Source organism: Erinaceus europaeus, chromosome 8, assembly GCF_950295315.1.
Source record: "Erinaceus europaeus chromosome 8, mEriEur2.1, whole genome shotgun sequence".
Lineage (NCBI taxonomy): Eukaryota > Metazoa > Chordata > Mammalia > Eulipotyphla > Erinaceidae > Erinaceus > Erinaceus europaeus.
This window is the reverse complement of record NC_080169.1, coordinates 75365459-75381124: the sequence shown is the minus strand read 5'-3', so window position 1 is coordinate 75381124 and position 15666 is coordinate 75365459. Positions and strand designations below refer to the sequence as shown.

General features: G+C 40.1%; 1 pseudogene; it reads right to left on the bottom strand.

Annotated features, from left to right (window-relative positions):
* The window catches only part of LOC103118149 (large ribosomal subunit protein eL13-like), a 73193-nt pseudogene that overhangs the window by 2635 nt on the left and 54892 nt on the right, over positions 1 to 15666 (bottom strand).

Below are 15666 nucleotides of genomic sequence, written 5' to 3'. Positions count from 1 at the left end.
GCAAAAGAAGCATCTTTGAAGGTTGACAAAAACCATTAAACTCCACAAGTTCTATAAGATAAAAGTAACAAGGAACCTTTCCACACTCCAGGCAAATTGACTTTTCTGCTCTTCCTTCCCACTCCCCACTTGAGGAGAAAACCAAAGTAAAACCAGTCACACCTGAGTCAAATTCACATTCAACTGAGCATCCGTGAAATGGCCAAACTCAGAATGGAAAGAAAGGCTGAGAAAAAAACTGCTTAACCTTGGGAATAGAGGTTAAAGGGGAACACATTCCCAAAAGTGGCACTATTATGAGAAATCTACTGAGGAAGTAGAGTCATTTGAGTCAAAACAGAAAAGAGCGTAATCCAGGTTTGAGTCTGACTCTGACTGACTAGAGGAAACTTCAGTACTGTGCTGTCTTTCCCTTTTGTCTCTCTATTTCAGTGTATCTTTGAGGGAAAAAAGTCAGCTAGTAGTGGTGAAGCCTGGTGACAACAAAAATAAAAAAGAAACATTATGAAGGTATAGTAAAATTGTGCACGTGTGAAAAGCCTACATCACAAAAATAACTACTCAAATAAATAATAAAATATATTTGCTACTTTAGTTCTTATATATACAGTTTCCTCTACACTACTAATGTAGAATGATATTTTGCTTTTTTTTTTTTACAAGCCAACAAAAACACTTTTTTCCCCCTTATTTCAACATCCTGCTCAGCAACTTCCTTGGCTGTTTTTGCCCTGATGCTGAAAAACCTGGAGTTAGCCCTGACCATGTGGAGACTGGAAAAGGCCTTGAAGTTCTTCTCCTCTTCTGTGATAACTATGGCTTCTTCCTTCTTGTAGACGTTCCGAATGGACATAACTGGTCCTGTCAATTGAATGGCCAATTTCAGCTCTTCAGCAGAGCAGTCTGCCTTCTTGGGAAAAAAGGGCTTCCTGGGGAAGAGGCTAAGTTTGGAGCAGTAGTCCTTCAGATGCTGCACTAGGTCTTCAGGGACTCAGTAGACTTATTCTGCTTCTCAGGATCCACAGAAATGCCAATAGTCCAGGCCACCTTTTTGTGGATGCTGGCTACCCGCAGCTCCTCCAGGCTGAAGCTGCTGCCATAGTGTACCTTGGTAAGGTAGCACATGGTGGGGCAAAACCATCTGACTCATACTGATGATTGCCTCTTCAAACTAGATATTCAATGAGTGATGAACACCCATCCAACAAGGAGTGTGGTTATTCTCACTCAAGACTGGAATTCTAATGAGCAATTCTGCCAAATTAATTTGCAGATAATCAACTGATAATCTGTGATGGAACTGTTCCCCATTCCACCATTACACATACTAGATTTAGGATTTTCTTCAGTTCTTATGAAGTCCCACTGCCTTTTCCTTTACTTCCTTACTCTAAATTTTATCTAGTTTTTATAGTGGAAAAACTAGCTCTACAAGAAGGCAGCTATATCTTGCTGTCTGCTCTTTTAGCTAAAGGCTTCTTCCTTTTAATTTTATAATCTTGTTGCGCTGCTTCCAAAGTGGATGACTCATGCCAATCTGAGTGGAAGAAAAACCACCCAAGGGATTCATGTGTGTAAGTAAAGAGAAAAAAGAAACACACACACAGGAAGCATGCAGATTAAAACTTCAAGATATAATCTGAACACAATGGGTCAAAAATTACTCCATAGACCATTGTCAATCTGTCTTCCTTGCTTTCTAGTACCCACTGTTACCAGTGAGTAAACAGATGCCAATCTGGCTTGTTTTTTTGTGGATGGCTTGATTTTACATTTGGAAAGAATTTAAGGTATTCTCTTTATTTTTGGTGTTCTGAAAATTTTGTGGCAATGTGTCTAAGGATGGGTATTTTTAATTTTTGAACTAGACATGTAATAAGAATCTTTCAGTGTAGATATTCATGACCTTCTGGCTTTAAATGTTTTTCATTATTTCTCTAATTTCCCCTCTGTTTTCTTGAAATTAGATTTGCTGAATGCTAGACTTGCTGAATGTCTCAATCTTTTAAATTATGGTAAAATATGTAAAATGTTGACCTTTACTTTTTATCGCAGTTTCTACATTTCTTTTCCTTCTCCTTCTCCTTCTCCTTCTCCTTCTCCTTCTCCTTCTCCTTCTCCTTCTCCTTCTCCTTCTTCTTCTTCTTCTTCTTCTTCTTCTTCTTCTTCTTCTTCTTCTTCTTCTGTATTACTAGCTAGTAATGTTTAATGATTCTTTCATTTTTCTGATTGTAAATTAATCCTGGTTTATGGATACTTTTTTTTTTTTAAGATCTTAATGACAAATGCAGTGCTTCCTGAATTGTTCGTGTTCTTCTGATTACCTTAGCTTCTACTGTTTTGTTTCTTTGCCTGCTGTCTTAAACTGTCTATTCATATAGAAGCAGGAGAGATGCATGCAGGAAAGTGAACCCCACACTAGAGGTTCCAGGACTGGGGAAATATAGGCTCTATAGAGGAAGAGGGAGGTTCCTGCTATCTTAGGGTTTAAGAAGACAATAGATAGTTATTGCTATAATCACATTATTTGGCAATTGGGTTAACTTTGAAATATTCCTTTGTTAGGATTTGCTGTATCATATACAATATCACGATAATTTGTGTCCTTTGACATTATTTGTATATAGCTGTGCCACCGGGTGCCTTTGTTCTCCCTGGTCTAAGCTTTTAAGAGAGTCAACATATCAAAGACTCAGCCTATGTACTAAAAAGACTCAGTCTGTGCTTTAAAAAGTTTGAGACATTCAATCAATTTTTCCCTCTCATATTAATTAGTGATTTATATGACTACAAATTAATAGGAGTGTACATAAACATCATTCCCACCACCAAAAGACTGTGTCCATCCCCCATCCCTCCCCAGAACCCCTATGAAGGCGAACATCCACCCTCACCCTCAACCCAGGGTTTTCACTTTGGTGCCCTACTACAAATTTAGTCAAATCTTGCTTTTAGATTCCCTTTCTGTTTTTCTTTCTCAACTTCTGTCGATAAGTGGGATCATCCCATACTCATCTTTATCTTTATGACTTAGCTCACCTGACGTAATTCCTTCTAGCTCCATCCAAGATGGGTCAGAGAAGGTGGGTTCATTGTTCTTAATAGCTGCATAGTATTTCATTGTGTATATATACCACAGCTTTCTCAGCCACTCATCTGTTGTTGGGCACCTGGGTTGCTTCCAGGTTTTAGCTATTATGAATTGTGCTGCTATGAACATAGGTGTACACACATCTTTTTGGTTGGGTGTTATGGAGTCCTTCCTGCATGCTTCTCTCAATTCATACCAAATGATACTGTGTTGGTCTGCTTTTAATTCTGCTTCTAAGACCCCTTCTGTTTTTATCATCACGTTAGGTTCACTTGCATTGCTTAATGCTGTGGTCTATTAACATAATCATTGTTTTGTTTGAGGCCCGCACTGGTTTAATCCTCACTGGTTCTGGGCTTTTTCCTTCTCCCCACCCCCTATCCTACGTACTTCCTCTTCCTGACACTTCCGCCTCAGGAGATATACAGGATAGGATTTTCTAATGAATAGAGATTAGATTGATTGCACTGCTTTCCTGCTCATCAATAAAGATTGAACTGCGTTCCCAGCTCAGCCATGAGTCCCTGGTTGTCTCACTCCTGCCCGCGAAGCTAGCCCGGCATCTGGTGCCTGAACAGGGACTGGCAATACTGCATCTGTGATCTCAAACTAATCAACACAATGAGTACCACCTCAGCTTGCTTCACTTCAGACTGTGTCCAGAGACGTCAGACCTGGAATGTCAACTCTTCACCCTCATTACTTGGGTGATGCCTTTCCTTTCATAGGATTCTCTAATTCCATCCCAGGTGGTTCACTTCCTAATGAAGTCCCAAAACATAGATATAGACCAGGTCCCAGGAGATAGAGCATATGTCCACATGTATCCATAAATTAGGGCAAAATATATACCTAAAAGCAAAAGTACACAGTGAGTGTACAGTGAGTCAGTATAAAGTTCATAATGAAATAGTTTCTACTTAGACTTAGATACCCTCCTCACCTACTTCCTATTACAGTTCTCTCACTTACTCCAAAACTAATCTTAGCAAAAAAGGACTGCAAAAGCTGAATAAGGGCCAGAGACTGGCATACTTTAATGATGAATCTTTAGTCACTATCAGGCCAGTCCATCAGCTGGGGCCCTATTCTGGGAGTCCTGAGATTCCCACACAGATATAATGGGCCTAGACCTCCAATAAATCCCTCTCTCCATTGATACTAGTCATCTCTACCAGGAACAACAAAATAGACCCCTTTGTGGGCCCCCATAGGACCTTGCCCTCAACTTGGATCAACAACAATAGAGAATGTTCCATCCTCTGAAGGAAGGATGGACAACATACTCTATGCTACAACTGAGGAAGATGTGTCCTGATATTGGGGCAGCTTGGAATGTTCCTACTGATGACCACAGAATGTGAGCTCAGATCTACAGGGATGTAGAGGTCACATAGGCTTCTAAGCTGATTATAGGCCCTATATCACATCAAATTGATGGGGTTTACAGTCAACAATATTTATACCCCTTCCCCACATTAGGGAGTTACTCTCTTCCCTGATCCAGGTCCTTTTTCCAGCCATGACATCATCTCCCCAGACAATAACTTGGATCCACCTGCATATCAGATTTCAGGCTCAGGGGAAACATAACAAAACAAAACAATAAAACTAGTATAGCCACAGGCCCTTTAGAATATAACTAAAATATGCCTACTAGTTATCTAAAAAATAGAGACCTCCCCCCCAATTCTTCATCTACACTATTCCAGCCTTTAGATTCATGATTAGTCAACAATTTGTTTGACTTTGTATGTTAACTCTCTTTTCATCCACCACGTTCCAGATGCTAGCATAATGCCGACCAGACTTCCCTGGACAGACAACCCCACCAATGTGTCCTGGAGTCCCGCTACCCCAGAGCCCCACCCCACTAGGGAAATAGAGAGAGGCAGGCTGGGAGTATGGATCAACCTGCCAATGCCCATGTTCAGCTGGGAAGAAATTACAGAGGCCAGACCTTCCACCTTCTGCATCCCACAATGACCTTGGGTCCATATTCCCAGAGGGTTAAAGAACAGGAAAACTATCAGGAGGGGATGAGATAGGAGTTCTGGTGGTGGGAATTGTGTGGAGTTGTACTCCTCTTATCCTATGGTTTTGTCAATATTTCCTTTTTATAAATAATAATAATTAAAAAAAAGAAGCAGTAGAGGCAATACAGTTACTGTGGTCTTTTTAAGTGTGGTTTTGTTGTGTTATTATATATGAAAGACTTCAGACTGACTTTCTATATAGTATGAAACATGTAGAGCTGTGAACTCATTATTTCTGTTCTTGAGTGAGCAGGGTAAGGACTGACCACCAGGGTATAGATCCTCTTAAAACAATTGAATTAAAGTGTGTGGGGGTGGAGGTGGGGGGGGTGAAGTGGATAGCATAATGGATATGCAAAGAGACTTTCATGCCTGAGGTTCTGAAGTCCCATGTCCAATCCCCAGCATCACCATAAACCAGAGCTGAGCAGTGCTCTTTGCTTAAAAAAAAATAATAATAAATAAAAAGCAGTTTCCTTAAAAGGACTTTACTCATAGACAACATCATCCACACTAGAAACCTTAACTTATGTCATTAGCTCATGTGGAATTGGATGGCTGATAGTTCAAGTTTGAATATACATGTTGAAATTTTTCCAGAGTTGATACTTTGTTTTAAAACATTGAACTTGAAATTAATTTTATTCTTTTAATGGTACTGAGGACAGTTAATATTTTGAACTTGATTTTACTTGCCCTTGTTGTTTAACATTGTTGTGATTATTATTGTTTAATGTTGTTGTGGTTATTATTGTTGTTGTTGTTACTGATGTCGTTGTTATTGGACAGGACAGAGAGAAATGGAAAGAGCAGGGGAAGACAGAGAGGGGAATAGAAAGATAGACACCTGCAGACCTGCTTTACCACTTGTGAAGCGGCTCCCCTGCAGGTGGGGAGCGGGAGGCTCGAACTAGAATCCTTAGGCTGGTCCTTGCACTTCGCGCCATATGCACTTAACTCATTGCGCTATTGCCTGACCCCCTGTATAGTTGTTTTTACTTGGATATTATTTTATAGTATATATTTAGCATTTTTGCCTTTTAATTTTTTTAATTTTTTATCTTTACTTATTTATTGGATAGAAACAGCCAGAAATTGAGAGGGAAGGGGGTGATAGAGAGGAAGAGAGACAGAGAGACACCTGTAGCACTGCTTCACCACTTGCAAAGCTTTCCCCCTACAGGTGGGGACTGGGGACTTGAACCCAGGTCCTTGTGCATTGTAACATGTGTGTCCAACCAGGTATGCCACCACCTGGCCCCTATTTAGCTTTTTTGTATTTCCAAATTAAAATGTATCATATATGGATGTATGTATATGTATATATGTGATGTTTAAGATCCAGGACCTTTGTGTTTTGCTGCCTAAAATTGGTGAATTAACCTTTAGTTCTTGGAATTGTCTCTACTTCATTCCTAGACTCTTTTTCCTGTTATATGTACTATTATTTTTTTAAGTTTATTTATTTATTTTATAGGACTGGGAAAAACTGAAAGGGCAGGAGGTGATAGAGAGGGAGAGAGAGAAACCTGCAGCACAGCTTCATCTCTAGTCAAGCTTCACCCTTGTAGATGGGGGTTGGGCACTTGAACCTGGATCTTTGTGTAGTGCAATTCCAGTGCCCAGCCTCCTCCCCTCCCCACCCCCCACTACGAACTTTTCTTTGGTTGGAACTTGTGATATGTCACATTTTTCCTTCTCTGGGCATTCCGGAAGCTAATGAATAGTTCCAGTTAGCTGCATATAGGTCTCTGGAGTTATAGACTTCCTTATCCGTCAAGAAAGGTACAACTGTCTGTACAGACAATGAATCATTTTCAGTAACCCCAGGCCCCAGCAAAACCTCAAGGCTCCTTCATTCTCCTTATCCAGGTGGGATCTCTCATTTTTTAGAGACTGAAGAAATGCAGGCTGGGATTTTACATGGCTTTAGATTGCTGCAGAGACCCACAGTCACCCCACAGAGAAGGATAAAGTGTGCTCAACTATGAGAACAAAAAAGTTCCTCCAAACTGAGAAGGTAATATGAGTCTAAAAGAAGAAAGAGGCACACCCATGAGACTTTAAACAAAAAATCACTAAGGTTAACTAACAAATGATCACTACAAGTTAGTAGAATAAAGAACACGGAATAGGGAAAAAATCCATTTAAAAGACAGTGAGGGGAAGTCAGGAGATGGCTCACTTGGCAGAGAACACATTTTATCATTCACGAGGACCTGGGTTCAAACACCCAGCATCATATGGGAGGATCATGTGTGTCACCAGGGAAGCTCCAGGTATGCTGGAGTAGTGCTGTGGTGTCTCTCTTTTCCAGTGGAATTTTCCATGTGTTTTGCCATCTCCAAGTCAAAAATACTAAAAAAGACAGCAAGGAACCCTGGTTATGATGAAGTAAATGAGATTTGTAGATGTGAGGCTCTGGGTTTGATTTCTGGAGTGGTATCCCCCCTACCCTACCTCTCTTTCTCTGTCTTTTTGAGAAAGAGACAGAAAGATAGAGATAGATAGAGAGAGAGGGAGAGAGAGAGACAGAGAGAGAGAGAGAAGAGAGAGAGAGAGAATGAGTGGCTCACTAGCATACAGGACATTAACCTACCTGATGTTAACCCTAATTAAAGAAGGAAGTGAAAATCAGGAGCATGGTGATCAGCTCAGAAACATAGAGGATTGACCACCAAGAACAACTGGCAGGGTGCTCCAGAACATGCCAGAGCAGAGAGAATAATCGCCTCCTATTGGCCAGACCAATCCTATCATGTATATGGGAGCATCAGGATATCCCAGACTGATGCCATTAGGCGCTGGATTTGTCTTTCAAAAATTCTCTTTCTTCTGATTTCCTGCTCTCCAGGCAATCTCTGATTATTATCTGACTTCCTTTATGGTTCTGCCTACGGAAATGATTATGTTACAAGGACTTTTTAGTATTTCATTCCTTATAATTTTTTTTCTCTGACTGTCAATGAACAAAATGGCATTTTTTGGTCACTATATTGCTTGGTTTCCCCTTTAGATAAACCAACTGTGTGTATGTGTGTGTGTGTGTGTGTGTGTGTGTGTGTGTAAGGGTAGGGGGAAGGACGACTTATATATGTGTTCTTGTTCCCTTAAAAGGTAAGTCTTATTGTAAATGGACAATATGGCATTTAGTTCTGAGGATTCAGTGGATGTGAGTCTGTCCCTGAGGAGATTAATGTGCTTAGGGAGCTCCTCCTTGTCTCTAAGCCTGGAAAGGGTAAGGCTTGACTTTGGAATGTGGGAAGCTCCCTTGGTGAGGACACAGCCTATTCAGTCTTGTTTCTTATGTGATAAACACATATGCTTCTAGCTGCTGTTGTTTTACCATTTTTAGGCAAAGACAAATGCTCAGTTCGTAATGTAAGATGCAGTGCTTACAGTGCACTGCATGCTCCACATTAACATTAGGTTCCCAGAACACAATTATGACATTGTTTCCCTCTTATTCATCCTTGTAAAAGTTCCCCTAAACATGGTGTAAAAGTTAAAAAAAAAAAGAAGTTCAAAATTTCAACCTAGGGAAAAAGAGAAATGAAAAAAGAATTCAACCTAGTTAAAATCCTGGTGCAGAATCATTTATTATTAGACCTACTAATTAAGAAGGTAAAGGAGAAATATGAATTATTGCAACTTCAATCTCAATTCATATTCCCTGACAAGCAAGAGGGAAGATGAGATGTATGCCTAGAGATGCAAAGAATTTCCATCATGTTTGGATTATCTTGAGGTGACTTTGGAAGACACAGAAGAGCAGAAAACAGAGTAATAAGAAAGTACAAAACTCTATTCACTTCTTTTTTGGGGACACATTTTCAAACTCTCAGAACCAGGCTCCACAAAGTCAGAATTTCCTATCTGAAGCAAGCAGAAGCAGAGACCTTTAAAATGTAATAGCAAGATTGTCTAGGAGGGGATCCTATCAAGTGATAATGGCTGCTGTTTCCATGGTAATTGCAAGCCATAGTCAAATTTACCTGCACACCCGGTCTCTGTTCCTTTTGTTTAAGCAAACTACCATTAAGCAGAATAGCAGCACCATTAGCTAGGCAGAGGCATTTATGTGATCTGGATGCCACCTTTCTGTGTACAGTTCTTTTATTCTCTAATGAATCTGCAATTCCCTAAGTGCCTTGATGTTAACATAATAATAGGAGGGAGTTTGAAAAAAAAAATAGTGGTCTAAGGTTTAAAAAAAGTTTGTGATCTCACTTAGACTAGAATTTTTTCAAGAAAGAGTTTGTCTTTAATTCTCAAATTCAGTGATTTGCAATCCCTGGAAAATCTCAGAATCCTGTAGCAACTGCAGAATACAAATCCTCAGGTCTCACCTCCAGAGAATCTGATTTGCTAGGTCAGAGATGGAGTCCTCCCGGACTCAGATACAGATGGTCCTGGGATGACATTTCTGAGAAGTCTTGTTTTGGATATCAAAGAACTCTGGAAGTCATGGAAGATGAAGATTTTAAGAAGAGTTGAATCTCCAGTGCTCCCTCCCCTAAAGGGATATATTTTGAATATATCCAATTCATGATATGTATATGTATGTATTGTGACTTAACACTATTTTACAGAATTATTAGGTTTGAGATAAATTTCCTCATCTATGAAGTATAGATGGCTAAAGCAAAAAAAAAAAAACCTTGTAAAAAAGAAAGGAAATAACTAAACTCTTTTGTAGAATGTAAGAACAAAAATAATTTCTTTCCAAGGATGAAGGAGTGGAGGGGGCACCAACCTTTGGTGGGGGGTGTGGTAAGTTGTGAGGTAGACACACAATGGAGCACTGTATTTAAAAAAAGATCAGATTATATCATTTAGAACAAAATGGATTGAATTGAAGGTGATTATGTTAAATGAAATAAGAGGTAAAAGACAACTACTGGTAGTTTTGCCCCCTAGGTTTTAGGCAAACTGGCAAAGTGCTAGTGGGCCTGAGCTTTAGGGGGAGTTAGATCATTGTAACTCAGTTGCAGGTCTGCTTTAGAGCTATATCAGCTCCCCTGATATATCCAGCTGAAACAGAGAAGGGGGGAGTTGTTACTTAGTAAGTTTAAGGAAAAGACATCAGTTCTAATCGTGTTCTACCTTTGTAATAAGGACTAGCCTAGGTAAAACAGAGATTCAAAGTTAGATGTTGGGGCCAGGTGGTGGCGCACCTGGTAAAGCGCTCACATCAAAGTTAGATGTCCCTTTGATTCCTTGTTCTTGCTGATAAGAGGTCCTCATACACTGGAGAAGTTTTATAGTAACCCTTTCCATTACCCTTCAAGTTTTCCAGCCTCTAGGCTTTAGATACATCAAGATAGTCTCTTTTTGAATGGGTGTGCAAACAGACTTTCATGTCTGAGGCTCTGATGGCCCACCTTCAGCCCTGTACCATCATAAGCCAGAGCTGAGCAGTGCTCTTGTAGAAAAAAAAAAGGTATTCTCTGCCCATACTCTTATCTTTCAATTTCTAGGTTGCCCTACATGCTTCTTTTAGTCATATTCTGTTTGTTGATGCAGAATTCCTGCAAGGACCAGCTTCCGGGGATGGCCTTGGAAAAGAAGTCCTCCAGCTCTAGAGATAGTTCCCATAAAGTCAGCATTTAAGGTATACAAGAATCTCACCCAGTGAAGTTTAAATTCAGAACATTCTAAGTCAAACTTTATGAGAAGATACTCCTTTGCCCCAACCAGGAAGCCCTGTTTCTGAAATAACTTTAGTCTGCATGTGCCATAGCACTGCAGGTGGCACTTATGCTTTTATTCAAATGTACTTTCTTTTTTGAAGGAGAACAAAGTGGATCGGAATAAAAGTTCTATTTTTGGAAAGGAAAAGTAAGTGATGCACTGTTAGGTATTTTCAATGTGAAAACTTTCCTAAAGCTTCATACTCAGTGACTTAGTTTTCCTATGTCAGGTGGCGCAGTAGGAGGTCAAATTACAGAGAGGACCTCACATACAAAATGGGAACAAAAGGACTGATTTCCAGTGTGGTCAAAGTTGGAAAGAAGATAACACACAGGGAGTCATTGGCAACAGATTTTTTTTTTTTTAATTTCCACGGAATCTTTTGAACTAGAACTTCCCTTGCATGAACAACTGATTTCAGGGTTGTTTTGTAAGCAAGTAAGATGCAAGTTAGGACTGAGCACAGAGGGTGCTGGGTTATTATTCTTATAAAATCACCTACTTGGAATGTCTACTAAGACAGAAGGGAAGTGGCAAATGTGATGGTGGTAATACTTGCAAACTTAAAATCTGGTAGCCTGAGTACCAATCTACACTTCTCAGCAGGCTCCTGGTCTAGTTATGGGAATCATGAGAGTATCATGTGGTGATGGTGAGAATTAAACTAGGTGATGGATGTTAAGCTTTTAATGGAGGGCTGCTACTTCGTGAGAGCTCAGTATATGATCAATGTTCTAAATGAGGAGAGAAGATGCTTCTGTTTGCTGTCACTCCATGGATATTACACATGGATTTACTTGGGAGTTTAGGAAGACAGTGCTATCACCACTTGGATTGGAAGAGTTATTGCTCTGATTGTGATCTGGGCATGAATATTGGAATTAGTCACAGAAAATCCCTTGATTGCAAGTGGAGGTGGATTCAATAGTGTTTTAGCATGAGTCATTCCTGCTTCTTGCTGTCCAGTCCTTCTTTCCTCCACACTCAGCTTCCATTATCAGACCCTCCTTAGCAGATCTGACTTAGTCTTTTAGTATCCAGAACTCCCATTTCTTCTCAATATCTGCTTACTGTCTAGTACTGAAGAAGAAGGTCTGTTTCTTACTAGGGTCATTTTCTCCTGTGCAGTTAAATAAAACAGAAGCATTTGGAGTAAACAAGGAAAAAATCCCTCTCTCACTCTCTTGTCCCAGGATGAGAGATACCTCTTAGCTGCCCACCTTTCTTTTCTTCCTCTCATCCTCAGCATGCCTAATGCACAAGCTAAGTGCTGGCAACCTGACGCTGTTGACTGGCTATGGAAGAAGGGCAAACGCTAGAAGAAGAAGAAGAAGTGCTGGCAACATGGCAGTAAGGAAGGCAGGCATGGTGCCTGTCCTCATGGACGTGATAGATCACATACAATATAATCTCATGCTGTAACAAATGCATCAAAGAAATGACAGGGGACTGAAGGAAGACAACAGTGGGACTGAAAGAAGACAACCGTGGAACAGAAGGCCAGACTGTTACTTTTGCTAGAGAAAGAGTATTGTGAATAGTAAGTACACTGAAGCTGAGAAAAGACTACTTCTTAGTATGAGGACTACAGGCATGGTCATGTTTCCAGCAGAGATATAGCCTAGGTTTGAGATTTAAGAGGTGAAATGACTCTGAAGAAGTCAAAGATTATGGGGTTGGTACTAAGCTTAGGGCTGGCATTCTAGCTGGCTCAGGGGAGTAGGTGTATATGGTAGATGTGTAAGATTCTGGTAGGTAAGTGACGTCTAGATGTGACTTCATTAATTCCTTATCCCACATGTGTTTCTTGTTGCTTTAAATGAGCCTTTCATCACGTAAGACACTGCCTTAAGGTGCTTAGGATATATCAGTAAACAAAGCAAAATTTTCCATTTTTCAGACCTGTGTTCTAATTGGGAGTCATGGAAAATAAATAGCAAAAATGGTATTTAAGTGGTGCTGTACTCAGTAGAGGCATAGATTGGGGTACAAGCCCCTGATGCCCACCTACAGGAAACAAATGGGGCTGGGTGGTGGTATATCCGATTGATCACACAGGTCACAAATCATAAGGATCTGGGTTCAAGCTCCTTGGTCTCCATCATTATACCATCACAAAATATGTACAACTGAAAGACAGGTGTCGCTCTCTCTCTTTCCCTTTTTATGCTGGTCCCCTCTAAAATTTCTCTCTATCTTTTTAAAATATAAATTTACATAATTCAGATGTCCTAGAAAGCAAGTCATTTTTTTAAATGTGTATTTACAAGGCTATACAGTCATCACTACTATTTTATTTCAGAATAGTTCTCTTACCCCCATAAGAGACCCATGAGCAGTCACTCAGCATTCATCCCTGGTCCTAGTCCCAGCAACTAGATACATATTTTCTTCTTAAAACTTTTATTGGTTATTTAATAGTAATTTACAGGATTATAAGATAAGAGTAGTATAATTCCACACCACTCACACCACCAAAGTTCTATGCCCCTACCCCCGGTAGCAATAATTGCCATAGTTTTCTCAAGGTCATAGAAATGGGTTAACTAGATATACATACATATACATGTAAATTTATGGAATTGGCATATTGTACCAAAGTAAAAGACTCTGGGGTGGGTGGGTGGGGAGAATACAGGTCCATGAAGGATGATAAATGACATAATGGGGGTTGTATTGTTAAATGGGAAACTGGGGAATGTTATGCAGGTACAAACTATTGTATTTACTGTTGAATGTCAAATATTAATTCCCCAATAAAGAAATAAATTTAAATAAAAAGTAAATTTATATATATATATATATATATATATATATATATATATATATATATTTCCTGATACCAAATTCCATTTTTGGATATCACATAAGTGGAGTCAAATAATATGTGACACTGTATTACTGGCATTCCTTTAGCATGATGTTTTCTTTTTTTTATCCCTCCAGGGTTATTGCTGGGCTCGGTGCCTGCACCATGAATCCACCGCTCCTGGAGGCCATTTTTCCCCCCTTTTTGTTGCCCTTGTTGTTGTAGCCTCGTTGTGGATATTATTATTGCCATTGTTGATGTTGTTCATTGTTGATAGGACAGAGAGAAATGGAGAGAGGAGGGGAAGACAGAGAGGGGGAGAGAAAGATAGACACCTGCAGACCTGCTTCACCGCCTGTGAAGTGACTCCCCTGCAGGTGGGGAGCCGGGGGCTCGAACCGGGATCCTTACGCTGGTCCCTGCGCTTTGTGCCACCTGCGCTTAACCCACTGTGCCACCGCCCGACCCCCAGCATGATGTTTTCAAGGGTCATTTGTACTATAACATGAGACAATATATCATTCCTGTTAAAATTTTTATTTGCTTATTTGATAGGGCAAAGAAAAAGAACCAGAGATATACCTGTAGCACTGTTTCACTGCTTGTGAAGCTTCCTCCCTGCAGGTGGGACTGGGGAGCTTGAACCTGAGTCTTTGCACGTGATAACATATGCATTTAAGCAAGTGCACTATTGCCCGAGTACCACTTCCTTTTTTATGAAAGGATAATATTTTTTCTTGAATTTAGTTAGCACCAGGAGCTGGTGGCTTTCTGTAGCACCCAATTCTTTGCACAGATTCACCATTAATCTTTCTGCCCTCTCAGCTTGAGGACTGACTATATACAAATGGTTTTGCTATTGTGACTTCCAAGGTCCTGAGCATGTTTCCTTGGGCTTTCTCTTGAGCTATAAAACAATTCATAAGGGTGGATATTCTGCTTCATGGGGTGGGGGGGGATTGGATGGGACACAATCTTTTGGTGGTGGGAATGGTGCTTATGTACACTCCAGTTAATTTGTAGTCATAGAAATCACTATTTAATTAAGATTGAGGAGAAAAATTGATTGAATGTCTTAAATATTTTAATGCACAGACCATAGGCTTAGTCTTTGATATGCTGACTCTCTTAAAAGCTTAGACCAGTGAGAACAGAGGCAACCGGTGGCACAGCTATATACAAATAATGTCAAAGAACATAAATTGTGGTGATGTTGTGTATGATACAGCAAATCCTAACAAGGGATATTTCAAAGTTAACCCAATTGCCAAATAATGTAATTATAGCAATAACTATCTATTGCCTTCATAAGCCCTAAGACAGCAGGAACCTCTCACTTCCTCTATAGAGCCTATATTTCCTCTAGAGTGGGGCTTACTTTCTTCCATGCTTCTCTCAAGTCATACCAAATGATATGGCATCTACTGATGCCAACCTAATCAAAACAACGAGTACCACCTCAGCATGCTTCACTTCAGACTGTGCCCAGAGACATCAGGCATGGAATGTCAACCCTTCACCCTCATTACTCGGGTGAGACCTTTCCTTTAATAGTATTCTCTAATTCCATTCCAGGTGGTTCACTTCCTAACAAAGTCCCAAAACATAGATATAGACCAGGTCCCATGAGATATGGCATATGTTCACATGCATCCCTAAATTAGGGCAAAATATATACCTGAAAGCAAAAATGCATAATAGTCTGCAGTGAGTCAGTACAAAGTTCATAATGAAATAGTTTCTACTTAGAAACCCTCCTCACCTATTTCCTATTATACTTCCCTCACTCACTCCCAAGCTATCCATATCAAAGCTAGGACTGCAAAAGCTGAATAAGGGCCAGAGACTGGCATACTTTAAAGGGGATGACTCTTTAGTTGCAAACAGGCCACTCAATCAGCTGAGGCCCTAACCGGGGAGTCCTGAGATTCCCAAACAGATATGATGGGCCTAGACCTTCAATAAATCCCTCCCTCCATTGTTACTAGTCATCTCTATCAGGAACAACAAAATAGACCCCTTTGTGGGCCCCCATA